This window comes from Sturnus vulgaris, unplaced genomic scaffold (genome assembly GCF_052056855.1).
Source record: "Sturnus vulgaris isolate bStuVul1 unplaced genomic scaffold, bStuVul1.hap1 Scaffold_251, whole genome shotgun sequence".
NCBI classification, from domain to species: Eukaryota; Metazoa; Chordata; class Aves; order Passeriformes; family Sturnidae; genus Sturnus; species Sturnus vulgaris.
The window spans coordinates 284-22,719 of NW_028276336.1; the positions used below are offsets into that span (position 1 = coordinate 284).

The 22,436-nt window shown below is 49.1% G+C and overlaps 1 long non-coding RNA gene across 1 annotated transcript; it reads right to left on the reverse strand.

Moving 5' to 3' along the window:
- Positions 1–7,122: 7,122 nt before the first annotated feature.
- On the reverse strand, positions 7,123–9,458 carry LOC148217800 (uncharacterized). The gene is made up of 2 exons (XR_015800735.1): positions 8,047–9,458; positions 7,123–7,720 (listed from the first exon to the last, which is right to left on the reverse strand). It is a non-coding gene; the product is annotated as an uncharacterized LOC148217800 (long non-coding RNA).
- Positions 9,459–22,436: the final 12,978 nt, after the last annotated feature.

Below are 22,436 nucleotides of genomic sequence, written 5' to 3' on the forward strand. Positions count from 1 at the left end.
TTCCCCATTTTCTTCCCCCCCGCCCCCCAGTCTCAGGTACTCCTTTTATTTTACCCTTTTCTGTCTTGTAACATCACCTTCCTTTATTTTATTCTATCTTCTGTTCTCAGAACATCGCAGCATCCTCTGTCAATGTGAAAGCATTTGTTCATCCTGTCTTGGAATGGCTGTCAATGTTGCCCTCTTCTGGATCACTTTTTTTTTTTTTTTTTTTTTTTTTTTTTTTTTTTAACAATATGTTGCTAAATGTCAGGAAAATTAATCCACAAACACCAGCGGTTTATGTCCAAAAAGGAAACGGAGGAGTCCTTTTGCTTTATTCGAATAAAGGGAGAGGCCATGGGACATTCCCCTGGGATCTCTCCAATTTTTGGAGGACGCAGCCTCCTTTTTATCCTATTTTCCCGGCCGCATTTCCCTCTCTCTTTTCCCATTGGCTGAGGTACTTGAGAGGCACAGACTTCCCGGAACGCCTGATACCTGAAATTCCCCTCTAATGTATAACCCTCCCTTTTAATTTTTAATTCTTATAGAATTCATAGTTTCCCCCGTTGCTTCTTTCATCTTTCGATATCCAATTTCATTTATCAGCAGCCCTGCAGTTTGTTTGTAAAGGCAACTATCTCTTTCCATTCATCAATCAGTGGAATCCATCCCATTGTTTCTTTTATCTCTCAGTGCTAGCCTTATCTACAGGCTGATCCACAGCTCATTTGTAAAGACAAATTCAACATTCCTCTCAGCTAATAAATGAGAAGTTAGCTGAAAAAAGTAAAAACTGGATTTTTTTTCTGGTGTGTGTCGGACAATACAGTGGAGAGAATTTGCGGGAGGATGATCGAGGATATCCTATTATAATATCGTTCTCGGACATTTTACTATTTTAGATCATCAGTTGTATTCTGAAAGAAATCTATTTTAATGATATGTGTACGTTTGCACGAAGTTACAGTTAAATATAGCTTGCGGCTGGGCTCTTTAATGACTAGGGGTATTTTTGGTTTTAATTCAATATTTTATGCTTGTGGTGTGTAGTGTGCTGATTTATTTTTTAATGTTATTTACTACGTGCGCTTTTGTTTTGAGTGAAGGTAACTTTCTGGATGGCTTTGTATTTGAGGCAGAATGAATTGAAGTAGGTTTTTAAAACTGATTTTTCATATGTACGATGGGGAGTTTAGTAGGGGCAGCTCTGATGGTGGGGGCTTGGTTGTTAATTTTATCAGACGGCTTTTGTTAGATACAGCTTTAATTCTGGAAAGTTTTTTTTTCTAATGTCGTGCTTTGAAGGTGGTTTTCGAGGATGTATGGTATAGCTTTGTTTTGTTTGTAGATGGTGTATGATAAGGGCTATGGTCTATTTATCTAATGCCATGTTTTTTCATTCAGGTGTTGATAAGGGAGTTCTTGAATGGCGTTTTGTGTTGTTTTTGTTTTTGGTGGGGCGTTGTTTTTAAAGGATACCTTGATAAGGTTTGCCGATGGCGTTCTAGCCTGTAGCATAAGGCATAGGGTAGTTTTTGAATTATTTTGTGGTGGCTTTGATTCTTGCCAGTATGTAGTGTTTGTTTGAGGTAATGCTGTGTAGCTAATTTCTGTTTTCTTATTAATATTAGAATTGGAGTGTTGTAGTATATGGGCTGTTATTATATCCTAGGGGTTCTATTTATTTGGTTTGATTGTTTTCTAGTTATGGATAATTTTTCTCAAAAAACCATTTCAGAATTTCAGGCGTGACACAAAAGAACACTCAGATTGCTGGAAGGGAAACGTGTGCCCAGATTGTCTCAAAGCAGTGCTGCTGTCGGTTCTCGTTCAGTTGTGTCTTCTGAAAATGAGACTGTTGTATTCATTGCGCTGTGCTAAACACTTGTCATTCTCCCAATGCAGGAAACAGATGAAGCTTGAAGAAAGAGGAAGGAATTTGGAAGCGTACAAACAAGCTGAGAAGAGGTTCAGAGATCAGGGTGCTCACTGGCAGCAGGGGCTGGGGTTAGGGCTGAGCAGGAGCAAAGCCGGAGCACATCAACCTCACCTCGTGTTTTCTCGGGGGCTTTATGGCCCTGGCAAGAGAGAGATGTTCACTGACGAGTCCCAGGCCGAGCCGTGAGCACAGCATGTTGTGTTGGAGCTGGGGTTTTTTTTTGAGACGTTCAGCAGCCACACTCTCTAGTCAAGAGTCCTGAGGTTTGTTGCTGCTCCACTTTCATCCTCATATCCAGCTTCCAGCCCTTTTCTTCTCTCTGTCCAGTGTGTCTTTTGTGTTCCTTTCTTGTCCTGTGTGCTCCCCATCCCATTCCCGTTCCCTACGGAGGGGGAGGGTGTGGAGACTGGGGGCTCCGACGTGGTTTGGGGCACCCCAAGGTCCCTGGGAAAGGGAGCCGGGCTGCGCTGGAGGAGCAGGTGAGTCGGGCATGGGGGGGGGGGGGGGGGGGTCATGCTGGGTGCCGGAACATTGAGAGGGAGGGGTGGGTGTAGAATGCATGAAAAACAGAACCATAAAAAATACCTAAATATAGTCTAAAAGGAATGTTTAAATGCTTTTTATTTGGGTAGAGGCACGGTTTTTATAGCTAATATAAAAATAAAATATAAAGAATAGAAATAGATTGGTATACATGTAAAATATAATGAAATATAAGTAGCAAATATCTATGAAAAATCTAGTGTATAACAGAAATAATGCAAATATAAGAATATGTATAAATATAAAATAGAGCTATGAGAATGGGAATAAGAATGGGGTAAAACATCAGTGAGAAATGGAAAAAAAACAGATGAAAAATGGTGGGAAAATCAGTGAGAAATGGAGAAAAATCAGTGAAAAACGGGGGGGGAATCTTTGAAAAATGGGGAAAAAAATCAGTGAGAAATGGGGGGAAAAAAATCCATGAAAAATGGGGGAATAAATCAGTGAGAAACGGGAAAAGTGGGGGAAAAAATAATTGAGAAATGGGGGAAAAATCAGTGAGAAACAGGGAAAAAAATCAATGAGAATGGGGGAAAATTTGGGACAAAATCAGCGAGAAATGGGGGAAAAATCAGTGGTAAATGGGGGGAAAAGTCGATGAAAAATGGGGGAATATTCAGTGAGAAATGGGGGGGGGGGGGGGGGGGGAAATCAGTGAGAAATGGGGAAAAAATCCATGGAAAACAGGTAACAATCCATGGGCCATGGCGGGAACAGAGCGAGCTGTTGTCGCTCGTGCTGTGGTGGCCGATGCTGTGGGGAAAAAATAAGTGAAAAATGGGGGCAATAATCAGTGATAAATGGGGAGAAAATCAGTGATTAATGGGCGGAAAAATGCATGAAAAATGGAAGGAAAAATTCAGAGAGAAATGGGGGCAAATATCAGTGATAAATGGGGAAAAAAATCAGTGATTAATGGGGGGAAAAATGCATGGAAAATGGGGGGAAATTCAGAGAGAAATGGGGGCAAAAATCAGTGAGCAATGGGGGGGAAAATCGGGAAATATCCATGGAAAAATGGGGGGAAAAAATCAGTGAGAAATGGGGGAAACATCATGGTGAAATGGGGAAAAAAAATCTTTGATAAATTGGGGAAACAAATCATTGAGAAATGGGGGAAAAAATCAGTGAGAAATGGGGAAAATATGGGAAAAAATCCACGAAAATTGCGGGAAAAAATGCATGAAAAATTGGGGAAAAATCAGTAAGAAATGGGGGAAAAAATCCATGAAAAATGGCGGGAAAAATCAGATCGGCGATCGATAGCTAATGCGTGCCTATGGATTAGATCGGCGATCGATTGATCACGACTACCGATCGATTATATCGGCGTTCGATTGCCAATGCCTGCCGATCGATTAGATCGGCGATCGATTGATCGCGCCTGCCGATCGATTATATCGGCGTTCGATTGCTAATGCCTGCCGATCGATTAGATCGGCGATCGATTGATCGCGCCTGCCGATCGATTAGATCGGCGATCGATTGCTAATGCCTGCCGATCGATTATATCGGCGATCGATTGATCGCGCCTGCCGATCGATTAGATCGGCGATCGATTGCTAATGCCTGCCGATCGATTAGCTCGGCGATCGATTGATCGCGCCTGCCGATCGATTATATCGGCGATCGATTGCTAATGCCTGCCGATCGATTAGCTCGGCGATCGATTGATCGCGCCTGCCGATCGATTATATCGGCGATCGATTGCTAATGCCTGCCGATCGATTAGCTCGGCGATCGATTGATCGCGCCTGCCGATCGATTATATCGGCGATCGATTGATCGCGCCTGCCGATCGATTATATCGGCGTTCGATTGCTAATGCCTGCCGATCGATTATATCGGCGTTCGATTGCTAATGCCTGCCGATCGATTATATCGGCGATCGATTGATCGCGCCTGCCGATCGATTATATCGGCGTTCGATTGCTAATGCCTGCCGATCGATTAGATCGGCGATCGATTGATCGCGCCTGCCGATCGATTATATCGGCGTTCGATTGCTAATGCCTGCCGATCGATTATATCGGCGATCGATTGCTAATGCCTGCCGTTCGATTAGCTCGGCGATCGATTGATCGCGCCTGCCGATCGATTAGATCGGCGATCGATTGATCGCGCCTGCCGATCGATTAGATCGGCGATCGATTGCTAATGCCTGCCGATCGATTAGATCGGCGATCGATTGCTAATGCCTGCCGATCGATTGCTAATGCACACTATTTGCACACTCCTTGCACACCCTTTGCACTCATACAGAGGCAGGAGGTTTCTCCGTTCTGGTCGGGGTTTTTTGGGGCGTTCATTCTGGGGGATTTCCTCAAGGATTGGGACACTCCTTGATTCCATCCCTTGCCTGTCTCCCAAGCGCCACCCTGTGGGCAGAGCGCGGTACTGCGCGCCTGCCTCTCCCAAGATGGCGTCTCGGGTGTCGCTCCCCGACCTTCTAACTCTGGCTGCAAAAGGAGGGTGGCACAGCAAGGAGCCCGCTCGCTCTAGTGGGATGCCTGCGCACGACGCCGACACCGATCCCACGGGTGCGATTTTCGGCGGCGTTTCCGATCGTGCGGACATCTCCTTCAGCCCGCTTCGGCCCGGGGAAGAGGGGCGGGGCCGCCAGCGATGGTCCCGGCGCAGCCCGGGCAGGCTCGGGGCGGAGCCGGGGCTTGGCGAGGCGGGGCACGGAGGTCCCGGGGACGGGACCGGGCGGGGCCGGGGCGGTGCTTTAGGGGCGGTCCCCAGTGGTCCCAGGCGGCACCGGGGGCGGGGCCGGGTGATCCCGGAGCGGTACCGAGCTGTGCTGGGGACGGTGCTGCAGGGGCGGTGCCGGGCCCGCCTCAGGGTGATTGAATGCCCAGAAATCGCCTCCTCTGCCCCGTGCTCACACTGAGCTGCGGGCTGCAGCGTGCTGTCGGAGCTCCGCACACAGCACGGATTTGGGCTTCCCCTCCTCTCAAACCCTCTCCCCCTTCTTCCTCCTCCTCCTCTTCCTCTTTGTCCTCTGTCACTGCTGAGGCTCTGGAAAGAACTGAAATTCTGCAGGGAGAGATGTCCTCTCGTGGCCCCAGGGACTGCCTCGGCACGCGCCACGAGCGCCTCCGGCCCCTGCCTTCTCCTGCTTGAAAAGATCACCTGGCGCCCGAGCTCGGGGGGGTGAAATCAGCTGAAATCCAGGTAACTCTGTCAAGTGCCCCCCAGGGACATCGGCGGGGCTGGGGGATGAGGGTTTGAAACAGCAAATTCTTTGGAATATACACCTGTCCCTGTGCCGATGCTGCTGAGCTTCCTGCCACAGTATATCCCCACTCCATGAGGCGCTGTGAGGTTATGGCAGTGGGAATTGAGCAGGGAATTCGGGGCTATGGGCATAATTCACGGGAGCTAGCAAAGCTGACAGCCAACCCCAAATCGGGGCACAGCACAGAGAACAATCTGTGTGCTGCCCTGTCAGCTCAAGCTCCTGGGCTGGGAAGTATTGGGAGTTAAATGTATGGAATTACACAAATCACAGCAACTGGCATCACCCAGAGGGACAATCCAAGGCCCAAACAATTCCTCCACAGTCCACTCTGGGAAAAACACCCTGTGCCTGCCAGGAGCTCTGACCCTGCTTTTCCTACCAGCTCCTGAGCAGTGTCAGGGCCACCACGACGCCTTTAAAATCCAGATAAACCCCAAATCCTACACAGTGAATAATCCAAAGAAAGTACTGAATTGTTGTCATTAAAAGCTCAAAACTCATTAAGAATTCTATGACAACAGTGTAATGGACTCCCAGGAACCTCATGAATGCTCTCGGTTTCATTTTTGTGTATTTTTACTCCCTCATTTGGCAGCTTGTAAAACTTATCCTGGAATTCAGAGGTCAAGCAGGATCGACTTTGGATTGACCTTCACCTCTGGTCCCACTTTGTGCAAACACAACTCGTGCCCAGGTGGGTGAACTCATCACCTCAGCTTTTCACTCCAGAGTATCCCCTCCTTATTTCCCTGTAGATGAACTCAGATCCACTCCTCACCTCCACTGGTCATCCAAGCGTCCATTCTGTTCCCCACAGGCCCTGGTGGCCCCAGGGAGCTCCCTTGGCCTTTCTCCTGCCCCTCTGCAGCCCGAGGTCGCTACACAAACAGTTCTTGTGTCCCCTCTAAATGACCCCGGGTTTTCTGCTCAATGAATGGCATGACCCGTGCCCACTGCTCATGATTCACCCAACCAAAATCGAGAGCAAATGTTGCTTGGGCTTTAAGAACTTGAAATAACTCTGAAGCAAAAGAAATCACCTTTTTCTTCTGGTTTTTATTTTTATTTTTTCATTTAAGATGCTGGACTTGCCTCTGTGGATGTGTGCTGAGCTCTCACTGCAGGGGACTGTCAGGCCTGAATGGCTGTGAGTTCGTGTTCTTCTCAGTAGGGAATCAGAAATTATTCTTAGACCATAGAATTGTTTTCTGAAACCTTTCCCCTTTCCTCTTTGTGCCTTTGAATTTTTCAGCTGTTCCCTGTTGTCACTTCCCCTGCCTGACTTCTGTGCAGCTCCTAGCTGGGAAAAACTGGGAAAACTTAGGGGGTACAGAGGTGGAATTTTTGGCTGGATTTTTCTAACATTTCTAATTTTGCTGAACTTATTTCCCCAGTGAGAAGAGCAGGAACTCACAGCCATGCAGGCCTGACAGTCACTGCGGGAAATCTGACACAGTATTAATAAGTAACCTTTCCTGAGAGCAGTCACCACCCCAGTCCTCCAGCCTTGTCAAATGTTTGCAATGAATGGAGCCAAGTTCTAATCCTTAATCTAAATTTATGTCAGCTTTTGTTAGAAAGATACCGGACAGTAAATCATACAAGAGAATTTAAAAATTGCACAAAGAATAGCCGGCCCAGACCAAACCCAACCGCCCCCATCAGTGCTCCACCCCAATTTTGGGAGAAACAGTGATACAGTTTATAAATACTCTCCTTCCACACTATTCAGTCCTTCACCGCACATCCCCAGAGAGGAGTCCCTCAGACCTTGCTCCCCTGAACACCAGGAGAGCTGGAGTTTCACCCAGATCCCACATTCCCATGGCAGTTAATCCCAGCAGGGAGGCAAAGAGGAACCCTGCATCCTCTGACATAGCCCACAGCACGGGCAGCACCAGGAGCCCTCCAGGCTCAGACCTCTGGTGCTGAAGCCTCTGGGCTTTGGCTGCTCAAACACCACAGCTCTTGGCAAAGATGGCAGGAGAGTCGTGATTCTTCCTGTCCTGAAAGAGAGGAGGAAAAGAAAATTAAGTCGACTGCAGAAGGATTCCAGCTCTCAACTTCTGCTCTGATTCCTCACTCTGGGGTTTTATCCATGACAAGTGACACCAATTCAGAGTGCCCTTTTCCAGCATTTTTATTCCTAACTATTTCAGACATTAAAAGGATGCTCATTTCTCTTATTGTATTCTTTGCTTAATTTTATTAGCGGCATTTTCATCCCAGACCCCACTTGTCAGTTCTTCAATCCTTTAGCACTGGACTTGGCACAAAGGGATACCCGTGGTGCTGCATCACAAGAAATCCCAAAGAGAAACCCCTTCCAAACCTGACGGAGAAAGCTTTCAAGGCACTCCAGAACACAGACAGCTTTTCCTGCCTTGTCAGGCCACACCAATTCTGTCCCATCCACCTGAACTGTGCAGGTGAGGAAAAGGCTTTCCTTGCTCCTCGGGAATCACTGTCTGAGACCACGGATGTCCATCCTGGGCAGCACCTGGAAACAACGTGGGAAAGGCAAAATGAGAGTGTTTTCTATCAGAAAATTACTACTACTAATAAAAATAATAATCAGAACTTCTGGACAAATTTAGTAACATCACTTTGATATGAGAAATACAGGCCATGCCCATCCTTGTAGCCCAGGTGAAAACAGGAAGGAGAACTAGAGGAAAAGCAGAGTCCCTTATTTGATCTCTGGACACAAACTGAGGCCTTTTCCCTGTGAAACCAAACTCACCCTTCCAGGGTTCCTGAGATCAGCTACGAGGAGGCTTTTGGCACTCCAAGAGCAGCTGGGTCACAGCTGGATGCGGCTTGGGTCTGGGAGACACCGTGCTCCTTCTGGAATTATAGCACGCAAATGCCTGCTCCTGGCCCCGGGCCCGGAGATAAAATCTGTGGGGTTTTTCCCTGTGCAACATTGTTCACCCCTCCCAGGTTCCTGAGATCTGCACAGAGGAGGCTTTGGGCACCCCAAAGGCAGCCAGGGTTACAGGTGGGGGCAGCTTGGGGCTGGGAGAAATCCTCATCCATTTGGAATTTTATCAGGCAGAAACCTGGCTGGGTGCACAGGTCTCTGGACACGACCAGTGGCCCTTTCCCCTGTGAAACAAAACTCACCCTGCCAGGCTCCTGAGACCACTTAGGAGGAGGGGTTTGACTCTCCAAGAGCAGTCGCAACGAGAGATGCTCACACAGAAGGCCATGCAGAAGAGGAAACGAGCGCACCCGCAGCCCCCCAAGGCGTGCCCCAACGCCCCAGACCCGGCACTGCCAGCTCGGGCAGTCCCATAAAGCATCCCCCGCCTCCGCAGCGGCGGGACAGGCGGGGCCCGGGGTCCCCGGGTCCGCACGGGCAGTCCCCGCGTCCCGGCCGGTCCCGAGGGCCCCGAGGAAACCGAGCGTGCCCGGAGGCGCGGCAGGACGGCAGCGCAGCGCCGCCTGGCGGCGGAGCAGGAGAGCAGCGCCGGGCCCCATGGCAGTATCGGTACCCGTGCGCCCCCTGCTGTCCGCGGCGATGCAGCGCCCGATGCCGAGTTCCACGCCCGTGCCGCCGAGGGAGAGGGGCACCGCTGGCTGGGGCCTCCCCGCCGACACGGACAGAAGCCGAAGCAGAAGCCCCGGTGCCATTGGCGGCCCCTACCCAGCGGGCCGGGCTCCGCCGGGCCCGCGGCCCCGCGCGGTATCGGGTCGGCCCGCTCCCGTCTCCGTCGCACCCGGGCCCTGCTCCTGGCATGAAGCGCGTCACCGCCCCGCGCCGTCCCGCCCCCCGCGCGTCATCGCGTGCGTTCGGCGGCCCGCCCCGGGGGCGGTGCCGGGGGCGCTACCCGGGGCGGTGCCGGGGCAGTGCCGGGGGCGGCACCGGGGGCGGTGCCGGGGGCGTTCCCGGTCGCCGTGCCGGGGTAGCCCGGGGAGCGGTTCCGGGAGCGGTTCGGGGGGCGGTGCCGATTGCAGTCCCGGTCACTGTCCCCAGTCCCCGTCCCCAGTCCTGGTCCCGGTCCCAGTCCCCGGTTCCGGTCCCCGATCCTGGTCCCAGTCCCAGTTCCCCGTCCCGGAACCCGATCACGGTCCTGGTCCCAGTCCCCAATCCCGGTCCTGGTCCCTGTCTCCAGTCCCCGTCCCCGATCCCGGTCCCGGTCCCTGTCTCCAGTCCCCGTCCCCGATCCCGGTTCCGGTCCCTGTCCCAGGTCCCCGTCCGCGATCCCGGTCCCTGTCCCATTTCCCCGTCCCGGTCCCCGATCCCAGTCCCGGTCCACGTCCCCGATCCCGATTTTCCCCCCCCTTTCACACTGATTTTTCCCCCGATTTATCAATGATTTTTTTCCCCATTTTTTTCCCATTTCTCACTGATATTTCCCCCCATTTTTCAGGGATTTTTTCCCCCATTTCTCACTGATTTTTTTTTTCCCATTCTTCATGGAGTTTCCCCCCCGTTTTTCACTGATTTTTCCCCATTTCTCACTGACTTTTTCCCCATTTTCCCCCATTTCTCACTGATATTTTCCCCCATTTTTCATGGATTTTTTCCAGATTTATCCCCATTTCCCACTGATTTTTCCCCATTTTTCATGGATTTCCCCCCCCCCCCCGTTTCTTACTTATGTTTTTCCCCGATTTCTCATTGATTTCCCCCCCCCCCCCCCCCCCCCCCATTTCGCACTGATTTTTTACCCATTTTTCCCCATTTCTCACTGATTTCTTTCGCCATTTTCCATGGAATTTCCCCACCCATTTCTCACTGATTTTTCCCCCATTTCTCACGGATTTTTTCCCCACTTTCCCCCATTTCTCACTGATTTTTTCCCCCATTCTTCAGGGATTTTTTTCCCCATTTCTCACTGATTTTTTCCCCATTTCTCAATTAACTTTTCCCCACTTTTCCCCGTTGCTCACTGATTTGTTCCCCCATTTTTCATGGATTTTTTTCCCCATTTCTCACTGATTTTTCCCCCCCATTCTTCATGATTTACAGGATACTCTATCGTGAATGGAAAGCAATTAAAGGAAGGGGGGAGGTTACCAGCCACCTGGTCAGCTCAGACAGCAGAGCTGCACACGCTTGTGAGAGCCTGTGAATTATAGCAGGACAAGACATTAAATATATTTACTGATTCTAAATATGCATATGCGGTAATACATGCATTTGGAAAACTATGTGGAAAAAAAGAGGTTTATTAAGCTGCAGAAGAAAGAAGAAAAAAATTGGTTTACAAGGGATGGCAAGCAGTGGATACCAAAAGCTCTAGCCTTACAATTGTTAAAACAACTTCATTAAAGGAGTCGTTCTGTGCCTTCTTTGGGGTGAGGAAAAAAGGCTGAGGGGGGCTCCGACGTGGTTTGGGGCACCCCAAGGTCCCTGGGAGAGGGAGCCGGGCTGCGCTGGAGGAGCAGGTGAGTCGGGCATGGGGGGGGGGTCATGGTGGGTGCCAGAACATTGAGAGGGAGGGGTGGGTGTAGAATGCATGAAAAACAGAACCTTAAAAAATAGCTAAATATAGTCTAAAAGGAATGTTTTATTGGTTTGTGTTTGGCTAGAGGTAGGGTTTTTTTATAGATACTGTAAATAGAAAAGATAAAGAATAAAAATATAGAAGCAAATATAAGAAACCAATATATAAATATATTACATTACATTATATTATGTTATGAAAATAGAAATATATAAATATTCAGACTTTAAAAGGAATGTTTTATTGTTTTTTATTTGGTTAGAGGAGGGTTTTTTGAAAATAATATAGGCAAAAATATACAAATATGCAAAAATAGATACTGACATAAAATTATTATAACTATATATGCATATATATATGTAAGTATAAATCTATAGAAATAAATATAAATATAAAATACATGCATGTAGTATGTAATAGAAATAATTTATCGATTTTAATATGTTATATTAAATAGTATGTTATAATAGAATGTAAATAGCATCTAGTATATTAATATACTAGTAAAAACTACATTAAATAGTATATAAATATAGAATACACAATATAGACATATAAATCTACAGATATAAATATGAAAACTAAATAGAAAAATATATTCAAATATAATTTAAAATAATCGAGTTTTTTGTTTCTATTTGGTTAGAGGCAGAGCTTTTAAAGAAATAATATTAAAAACTATGAACCTCCAAATATAGATGGATATAGATAAAATAGAAATAACATTAGTAATATAAATCTATGTATATAATGAATAATAAAAGAATATTGTATATATGATAAATAGAATAGCAATTAAATTGAATATATGAAATAGGTATAGATTATGACTATAAATTAAATATTAAAAAATAGATGATTTATATATATAAAAGGTTTTTTTTTTCATTTGGTCAGAGGCAGGGCATTTTTAGTTTGGGTCGGGGTTTTTTTAGGGCGTTCATTGAGAGGATTTTATGACGGGTGGGGACTCTGGTGCTTGGAACTCTCTCCCTTCTCTGGCTGTCCCTGACAGGGCGGCAGTGCCGGGCTGAGTTGGGCGGCAGTGCTGCCGCCGTGTGGACACAGGCGGGTACTGCACGGTGCCCCTCTCAGGATGGCGGAAGGGCCCGCGGGCCGGGACCCAGCCCTGCGGCAGCGCTCAAGATGGCGGCCTCTCTAGGACCCCGGCGGATAGGCGTTTACATAAAACGCCTGCCCGCGCTCGCCGGCGCCCTCACGCCCGCGGCACCGCGGACCGCGCGGCCGTTGTCGGCACGCTCTGAAACATCCGGGAAAATTGTCGGCGAGCGGATCGGCGTCGGCGATGTAATCAGGCATCTTATGCCTACACACCGGGGTCCTGATTTTTTCCCGCCCTTTCTGCCGCCATTTTTGGCAGGTCAGCCGGGGTGCCGCCCGAGGCGCCATTTTGAGAGTGCGGACACACTCAAGATGGCGGCCGGTCTAGGACCCCGGCGGATAGGCGTCTACATAAAACGCCTGCCCGCGCCCGTTGGCGCCCTCACGCCCTCGGCACCGGGGACCGCGCGGCCGTTGTCGGCACGCTCTGAAACGTCCGGGAAAATTGTCGGCGAGCGGATCGGCGTCGGCGAGGTAATCAGGCATCTTATGCCTACACACCGGGGTCCTGATTTTTTCCCGCCCTTTCTGCCGCCATTTTTGGCAGGTCAGCCGGGGTGCCGCCCGAGGCGCCATTTTGAGAGTGCGGACACACTCAAGATGGCGGCCGGTCTAGGACCCCGGCGGATAGGCGTCTACATAAAACGCCTATCCGCGCCCGCCGGCATAAAAATAAATATGCATAAATATAAACATAGACATAAACATGCACAAACGTTAACCTGCATAGATATAAACATAAACATAAACATGCAAAACAATAATAATAAATATAAATATAAACATAAATAGAAATAGAAATACAAACATTAATAAAATCAGTGAGAAATGGGGTAAAATCAGTGAGAAATGGGGGGGAAAAACCATGAAAAATGATGGAAAAATCAGAGAGAAATGGGGGGAAAATCGGTGAGGAATGGGGAAAAAGATCAACGAAAAATTGGGAAAAATCAGTCAGAAGTGGGGGATAAAAATCAGTGAGAAATGGGGGGAAAAGTCGGTGAGAAATGGGGAAAAAATCAGTGATTAATGGGCGGGAAAATGCATGAAAAATGGGGGGAATAATTCAGAGAGAAATGGGGGCAAATATCAGTGAGAAATGGGGGGGAAAATCAGGAAATATCCATGAAAATTGGGGGAAACATCCATGAAAAATGGCGGAAAAAATCAGTGAGAAATGGGGAAAAATGGGGAAAAAGGAGTGATAAATGGGGGAAAAAATCAGTGAGAAATGGGGAAAAATGGGGAAAAAATCCACGAAAAATGGGTGGAAAAATCCATGAAAAATCAACGGAAAAATCAGTGAGAAATGGGGAAAACATCATGGTGAAATGGGGTAAAAATCACTGAGAAATGGGGAAAAAAATCAGTGAGAAATGGGGAAAATTTGGGAAAAATCCACGAAAATTGCGGGGAAAAATGCTTGAAAAATTGGGGAAAAAATCCGAGAGAAAATCCCCGGGAATATCCCCCCGGAATCCCCGAGAAAATCCCCCGGAATTCCCCGGGAAAATCCCCCCGGAATCCCCTGGAAAATCCCCCTGAATTCCCCGAGAAACTCATCCCGGAATCCCCGTGATAATCCGTCCGCTATCCCCGAGAAAATCCCCCAGGAATCCCCCAGAAAATCTCCCCGAAATCCCCGGGATAATCTCCCCGGAATCCCCTGGAAAATCCCCTAGGAATCCCCGAGAAAATCCCCCCAGATTCCCCGGAAAATCCCCCCGGAATACTCTGCAATATCCCCCCGGAATCCCCTGGATAATCCCCCCGGAATCCCCGAGAAAATCCCCCTGGAATCTCCAGGAAAATGCCCCGGGAATACGCGAGAAAATCCCCCCGGAATCCCGTGGAAAATCCCCCCTGAATCCCCGAGAAAATCCCCCCGGAATCCCCGAGAAAATCCCCCCGGATTCCCCTGAAAATCCCTCGGAATTCCCCGGGAAAATCCTCCCGGAATCCACGAGAAAATCCTCCCGGAATCCACGAGAAAATCCGCCCGGAATCCCCGGGAAAATCCTCCAGAAATCCCCGAGAAAATCCCCCGGAGTCCCCGGGAAAATCAACCCGGAGTCCGATGGAAAATCCCCCCAGAATCCCCGAGAAAATCCCCCGGAATTCTCCTAGACAATCCCCCCGGACTCCCCGAGAAATTTCCCCCGGAATCCCCGGGAAAATAGCCCCCGGAATCCGCGAGAAAATCCCCCCGGAATCCACGCGAAAATCCCCCAGAAATCCCTGTGAAAGCCCCCCCGGAATCCCCAAGAAAATCTCCCCGGAATCCCCGAGAAAATTCGCCCGTAATACTCGGGAAAATATGCCCGGAATCCCCTGGAAAAACCCCCCGGAATCCCCTGGATAATCCCCCCTGAATCCCCGATAAAATCCCCCTGGAATCTCCAGGAAAATGCCCCGGGAATACGCGAGAAAATCTCCCCGGAATCCCCGAGAAAATCCCCCCGGAATCCCCTGGAAAATCCCCCCTGAATCCCCGAGAAAATCCCCCCGGAATCCCCGAGAAAATCCCCCCGGATTCCCCTGAAAATCCCTCGGAATTCCCCGGGAAAATCCTCCCGAAATCCCCGAGAAAATCCCCCGGAGTCCCCGGGAAAATCAACCCGGAGTCCGATGAAAATCCCCCCGGAATCCCCGAGAAAATCCCCCGGAGTTCCCCTGGAAAATCCCCCCGGACTCCCCGAGAAATTCCTCCCGGAATCCCCGGGAAAATCCCCCCGGAATCCGCGAGAAAATCCCCCCGGAATCCCCGGAAAATCCCCCCGGAATCGACGAGGAAATTCCCCCCGGAATTCCTCGGGAAAATCCCCCGTAATGCCCTGGAAAATCCCCCTGAATTCCCCGAGAAAATCCCCCGGAATCCCCGGGAAATTTCCCCCGGAATCCCCGGGAAAATCCCCCCGGAATCCCCGAGAAAATCCCCCGGAAATCCCCGACAAAATCCTCCCGGAATACTCGGGAAAATCCCCCCGGAATCCCCGGGGAAATCCCCACGGAATCCCCGAGAAAACCCCCCCGGAATACTCGGGAAAATCCTCCCGGAATCCCCGAGAAAATCCACCCGATATCTCCGGGAAAATCCTCCCGAAATCCTCGACAAAATCCCCCCGGAATCCACGTGAAAATCCCCCCGGAATACTCGGGAAAATCCCCCCGGAATCCCCGAGAAAATCCCCACGAAATCCCCGGAAAATGCCCACCGGAATCCCGCGGGAAATCCCCCCACAATCCCGGGGAAAATCTCCCCGGAATTCCCGAGAAAATCCGCCCCGAATCCCCGGAAAATCTCCACGGAATCCCCGCAAAATCCCCCCGGAATCCCCTGGATAATCCCCCCGGAATCCCCTGGATAATCCCCCCGGAATCCCCGATAAAATCCCGCTGGAATCGCCGAGAAAATCCCCCAGGAATCCCCTGGATAATCCCCCCGTAATCCTCGGGAAAATCCAACCGGAATCCCCGGGAAATGCCCCCGGAATCCCCGGGATAATCCCCCCGGAATCCCCGAGAAAATATGCCCGGAATCCCCTGGAAAATCCAGCCGGAATCCCCGAGAAAATCCCCCGGAAAATCCCCCCGGAATCCCCGGGCAAATCTCCCCGGAATTCCGCGGGAAAATCCCCCCGGAATCCCCGAGAAAAACCTCCCGGAATCCCCGCGAAAATAGCCCCAGACTCCCCGGCATAATCCCCACGAAATCCCCTGGAAAATCCCCCCGGAATTCCCCGGGAAAATCCCCCCGGAATCCCCGAGAAAATCCCCTAGAATTCCCCGGGAAAATCATCCTGGAATCCGCGAGAATATCCCCCCCGGTATCGCCGAGAAAACCCCCCCGGAATCCCCGGGATAATCCCCCGGAATTCCCCGGGAATATCCCCCCGAAATCCCCGGGAAAATCCCCCGGAATTCCTCGTAAAATCCCCCTGGAATCCCCGGGAAAATCCCTCCGGACTCCCCGAAAAAATCCCCCCGGAATACTCGGGAAAATCCCCCCGGAATCCCCGAGAAAATCCCCCGGAATTTCCCGGGAAAATCACCCCGGAATCCCCGAGAAAATCCCCCGGAATTCCTCGTAAAATCCCTCCGGAATCCCCGGGAAAATCCCTCCGGACTCCCCGAAAAAATCCCCCGGAATACTCGGGAAAATCCCCCGGGAATCCCCGAGAAAATCCCCCGGAATTTCCCGGGAAAATCACCCCGGAATCCCCGAGAAAATTCTCCCGAAATACTCGGCAAAATCCCCCAGGAATCCAGGAGAAAATACCCCGGAATCCCCATGAAAATCCCCCTGGAATCTGCGAGAAAATCCCCCGGAATCCCCGCGAATATCCCCCCGGAATCCCCGGGAAAATCCCCATGAATTCCCCGGGAAAATAATCTCGGAATCCCCGAGAAAATCTCCCCGGAATCACCGAGATAATGGCCCCGGAATACCCGAGAACATCCCCCGGAATTGCCCGAGAAAATCATCCCGTAATCCCCGAGGAAATCCCCCCGGAACACTCGGGAAAATCCCCCCGGAATTCCTCGTAAAATCACCCCGGATACCCTGGGAAAATCCCTCCGGACTCCCCGAAAAATTCCCCCCGGAATACTCGGGAAAATCCCCCCGGAATCCCCGAGAAAATCCACCCGGAATCCCCTGGAAAATCCACCGGGAATTCCCCGGGAAATTCCTCGCTGAAACCCCTGGAAAATCCCCCCGGAATCCCGGAGAAAATCCCCCCGGAATTCCCCGGGAATATCCCCTCGGAATCCCCGGGAAAATCCCCCCGGACTCCCCGAAAAAATCCCCCCGGAATACTCGGGAAAATCCCCCCGGAATACTCCTGAAAATCCTCCCGGAATTCCCGAGAAAATCCCCCGGAATTCCCTGAGAAAATCGCCCCGGAATCCCAGTGAAAATCCCCCCGGAATCCCCGTGAAAATCCCCCCGGAATCCCCGGGAAAGTCCCCCAAGAATCCCCTGGAAAATCCCCCAGGTATCCCCGATAAAATCCCCCTGGAATCCCCTGGATAATCCCCATGGAATCCCCTGGAAAATCCCCCAGGAATCCCCGAGAAAATATGCCCGGAATCCCCTGGAAAATCCCCCTGGAATCGCGGGGAAAAATCCCCCCGGATTTCCCGGGAAAAATCCCCCCGGAATCCCCGATAAAATCTCCCCGGAATCCCTGAGAAAATCCCCCCGGAATCCGCGAGAAAATATGCCCAGAATCCCCGATAAAATCCCCCCGGAATCCCCGGGAATATCCCCCCGGAATCCCCCAGAAATTCCCCCCGGAATCCCCGACAAAATCCCCCCGGAATTCCCGACAAAATCCTCCCGGAATCCCCAGAAAATCCCCCCGGAATCCCCGGAAAATCCCCCAGGAATCCCCTGGAAAATCCCCCAGGTATCCCCGATAAAATCCCCCTGGAATCCCCTGGAAAATCCCCCTGGAATCCCCTGGAAAATCCCCCTGGAATCGCGGGGAAAAAGCCCCCCGCATTTCCCGGGAAAAATCCCCCCGGAATCCCCGATAAAATCTCCCCGGAATCCCTGAGAAAATCCCCCCGGAATCCCCGGGAATATCCCCCAGGAATCCCCGATAAAATCCCCCCGGAATCCCCCAGAAATTCCCCCCGGAATCCCCGACAAAATCCCCCCGGAATCCCCAGAAAATCCCCCCGGAATCCCCGGAAAATCCCCGCGGAATTCCGGTCCATTTCTGTAGGAGAATAGTTTGTAAGGATAGTGCAGAAGGCACTAGTTGCCAACGAGTTACAGCTGTACTGATTAGCAAGGAGTGGAAACAGCCTTGCCTGCCCAGTGAGGCTGGTTGTTATAAAAGCGTGGGTCAGCTGGCTGCCAGTTTCACTAAGCACAGCTCCAGCTGGAGGTGCAGAGCCTGCTGCAGTGTGGGCTGGAGCCTGCTGGCTGTGCTGCGAGGAGGAAGGGACACGTGGCCGTGCAAGGGATGGACAAGGTGAGAGGATGCTGTGTGTGGGACAGACAGGCTCAGGTGGCTGGGGAAGGGACAGGCTGGGGTTTAGCCAGTCGTACAGAGGAGAGGAGGAGTCGGGGCTGTGTGGAGCTGCCTGTGAGAAAAGGAGTCAGAGTTGCCTCAAAGAAATCTGTGGAGAGAAGGCATGAAAAGTGTGTAATGAAAGACTAATGTTGGTGCCTGTCATGTCTGTCTTGATATAATTGCTACACGTTTTCTCGGAATGCTTGAATTTAGACATAAAATGAAAACTTTATTGTAAGAAAGGAATGCATTTCTCACCAAAGTGGTGTAGGGTGGGGGATCACAACTCACAGATGGCCTGGAAGCGGAACGGCCACAGGGGTTACTGTAACTGGGCCTCCAGTACCAAAGCCCCAGTGGGTTTAAAGGCTAGAGCTGGGCTGGGATTAGCACGGGCTATGCAGCTGGGCTCATGCACAGGTCTGTCAGCACTCCTACCCGAGGACAGTCCCTCACCTAGGGAGAGGTTCTAGGCCTGGAGATGAGGCTGAGTTTGGGAAGGGTGATGAGGACATGGTTAGGGAGGGATGTAAATGCATATCAAAAGACTTAATTTTGAGGGGTGGCAAGCATTAGCTATAAAACAGGAAGTATTTACAGCTAAAGGCTGGAGGTGGGGGCTGTCTGAGGAGGACAGGACTGTTTAAGGCTGAAGTTGGAAGAGAAACCTTGGTGAAGCTTTTGCGTTAGAAACGGCCTCACCTGCCAAATCAGATTTTTGTCTTCAGGATTGCATGAGTGAGGATGCCACAGCCAAGGAAAAGGTTCAGGTTTGGGAGGCAAAGGCGAGTTAGGCAGGGCTGCAGGGCTGGGGCTTGGCTGTTTCCATACTGCTCAGGGCAGCAAAGGGTAGCTGGCTCACTGGGCCTTGGATCTAGAACTCTTTCTGGAACAAGGTGGAGAGCTGAGGTTCATGCAAGGAAGGGGCCAGGAATTCTTTGTCTGACTGGAAAATGCCAGAGGGGCAGTGTGTGACTCGGATAGGATGATATGTTCGTCTGGCGAGAGTCACAAACGAATATTTTGGTTTACTGATAACTGGGCAGCTCAGAAGTTACTACTTGACTTAGTTGCTGCTCCCATCTGTTGCACACATAAACAGAGCAAAGCAGACGAATTCTCTCGGAGCCTGAGGTCTTTGACTGGCCCTCCAAAAATGCTGCCCGCTAAAAAACAGACGTGGGGGAGGAAAGTTGTCAGATACAATAGAGCAAGAAAAGGCCACGGGCTTCAAAGTGCCCTCCAGCAGACCATGGAAGTGACCTGTCTGGAAGTGAAACCAGCAGTCTGCTTCCCCAGCCTCCTGGAAGCCTCTAACAGCTACACAGGCAGTGAGGGGAGAGAACAATTCAACCTAAAAATAATTTTCAGTAGCGTTCTGCACTGCTGTTAAAAATACTGCAACCAGGGAATGTGGTGTGGTGATAACTATTAGGCCTGTAAGTCTGGTAACTGGGGCTTTTAGCTCAAACATCTCGGTATGGCTACTTTGAGCCTTGTAAAAGCTGCGTTAAGTCCAATTTCTTGGGTAGTTCTACTAGCTCTAGCCTTGCTTTTCATCCCCTCGGTAACAAAGCAACTCCCTCTCGAGAATGTTATTTACTTTCCATATTATGTGCCTACCAATTTCTGGAATTGCAAATGTCTTTGGATACATGCGTAAATTTAAGTTTCAAGAAAGCTGTCAAGCTAAAACAAAGGCTTGCCATAATGCAGAAGAAAATGTTTTATGGAAGAACTGAGAGGTCCCTACCTGGGCATAGAATTTGCTATACTAAGGTGTGTTCCAAACGGATCTGCCATCTAAACAAGCAGAAAAATAGTTGGAATGTAGTGAGTTCAATTTAACTATTGCTAGAAATAGGAATTATTAGCAGAGCTTGGAGCATGATATCACTAGCAGCAGTAAGACGCTTTTAGCTTGCTTCTCATCAATTACTTGTAAAAAGCATTTGTACCTAGTGTGTAGCAATTAATATTTCCCCATTTTCTTCCCCCCCGCCCCCCAGTCTCAGGTACTCCTTTTATTTTACCCTTTTCTGTCTTGTAACATCACCTTCCTTTATTTTATTCTATCTTCTGTTCTCAGAACATCGCAGCATCCTCTGTCAATGTGAAAGCATTTGTTCATCCTGTCTTGGAATGGCTGTCAATGTTGCCCTCTTCTGGATCACTTTTTTTTTTTTTTTTTTTTTTTTTTTTTTTTTTAACAATATGTTGCTAAATGTCAGGAAAATTAATCCACAAACACCAGCGGTTTATGTCCAAAAAGGAAACGGAGGAGTCCTTTTTGCTTTATTCGAATAAAGGGAGAGGCCATGGGACATTCCCCTGGGATCTCTCCAATTTTTGGAGGACGCAGCCTCCTTTTTATCCTATTTTCCCGGCCGCATTTCCCTCTCTCTTTTCCCATTGGCTGAGGTACTTGAGAGGCACAGACTTCCCGGAACGCCTGATACCTGAAATTCCCCTCTAATGTATAACCCTCCCTTTTAATTTTTAATTCTTATAGAATTCATAGTTTCCCCCCGTTGCTTCTTTCATCTTTCGATATCCAATTTCATTTATCAGCAGCCCTGCAGTTTGTTTGTAAAGGCAACTATCTCTTTCCATTCATCAATCAGTGGAATCCATCCCATTGTTTCTTTTATCTCTCAGTGCTAGCCTTATCTACAGGCTGATCCACAGCTCATTTGTAAAGACAAATTCAACATTCCTCTCAGCTAATAAATGAGAAGTTAGCTGAAAAAAGTAAAAACTGGATTTTTTTTCTGGTGTGTGTCGGACAATACAGTGGAGAGAATTTGCGGGAGGATGATCGAGGATATCCTATTATAATATCGTTCTCGGACATTTTACTATTTTAGATCATCAGTTGTATTCTGAAAGAAATCTATTTTAATGATATGTGTACGTTTGCACGAAGTTATAGTTAAATATAGCTTGCGGCTGGGCTCTTTAATGACTAGGGGTATTTTTGGTTTTAATTCAATATTTTATGCTTGTGGTGTGTAGTGTGCTGATTTATTTTTTAATGTTATTTACTACGTGCGCTTTTGTTTTTGAGTGAAGGTAACTTTCTGGATGGCTTTGTATTTGAGGCAGAATGAATTGAAGTAGGTTTTTAAAACTGATTTTTCATATGTACGATGGGGAGTTTAGTAGGGGCAGCTCTGATGGTGGGGGCTTGGTTGTTAATTTTATCAGACGGCTTTTGTTAGATACAGCTTTTAATTCTGGAAAGTTTTTTTTTCTAATGTCGTGCTTTGAAGGTGGTTTTCGAGGATGTATGGTATAGCTTTGTTTTGTTTGTAGATGGTGTATGATAAGGGCTATGGTCTATTTATCTAATGCCATGTTTTTTCATTCAGGTGTTGATAAGGGAGTTCTTGAATGGCGTTTTGTGTTGTTTTTGTTTTTGGTGGGGCGTTGTTTTTAAAGGATACCTTGATAAGGTTTGCCGATGGCGTTCTAGCCTGTAGCATAAGGCATAGGGTAGTTTTTGAATTATTTTGTGGTGGCTTTGATTCTTGCCAGTATGTAGTGTTTGTTTGAGGTAATGCTGTGTAGCTAATTTCTGTTTTCTTATTAATATTAGAATTGGAGTGTTGTAGTATATGGGCTGTTATTATATCCTAGGGGTTCTATTTATTTGGTTTGATTGTTTTCTAGTTATGGATAATTTTTCTCAAAAAACCATTTTCAGAATTTCAGGCGTGACACAAAAGAACACTCAGATTGCTGGAAGGGAAACGTGTGCCCAGATTGTCTCGAAGCAGTGCTGCTGTCGGTTCTCGTTCAGTTGTGTCTTCTGAAAATGAGACTGTTGTATTCATTGCGCTGTGCTAAACACTTGTCATTCTCCCAATGCCAGGAAACAGATGAAGCTTGAAGAAAGAGGAAGGAATTTGGAAGCGTACAAACAAGCTGAGAAGAGGTTCAGAGATCAGGGTGCTCACTGGCAGCAGGGGCTGGGGTTAGGGCTGAGCAGGAGCAAAGCCGGAGCACATCAACCTCACCTCGTGTTTTCTCGGGGGCTTTATGGCCCTGGCAAGAGAGAGATGTTCACTGACGAGTCCCAGGCCGAGCCGTGAGCACAGCATGTTGTGTTGGAGCTG